This window comes from Penaeus monodon, chromosome 24, assembly GCF_015228065.2.
Source record: "Penaeus monodon isolate SGIC_2016 chromosome 24, NSTDA_Pmon_1, whole genome shotgun sequence".
Lineage (NCBI taxonomy): Eukaryota > Metazoa > Arthropoda > Malacostraca > Decapoda > Penaeidae > Penaeus > Penaeus monodon.
The window spans coordinates 27,197,307-27,197,664 of NC_051409.1; positions in this window are offsets into that span (position 1 = coordinate 27,197,307).

Below are 358 nucleotides of genomic sequence, written 5' to 3' on the forward strand. Positions count from 1 at the left end.
GTCAAGTGTACTAGTGCACACGCTGAGTACAATTTGCTTTGCCTTGCCTCATAACCATTAAAAATCTGTGTTGGATAATAGACCTGTGAAATTCCCTGAAATAACTGGGGAGTTTTCTCGAATATCTCTGAAGGCTTGCATTGCGTCTCCTCATTATAGTTGAACAGTTCTCCCACTGGCTAGTCTAGGTCATAGAAATATGACTGAACGATGTTTTGCATAAGTTACTTAGCTAGATGGCTATTGGAAGAAACTCAACTTTTTTTAAAAGAAATTTGTTATTTCATTATCCCTGCAAAGCGGGCATGGGGCAAAGCGGCTTCATCCGTTCATTTCCTAGTCTGAAACTTGATGTAAT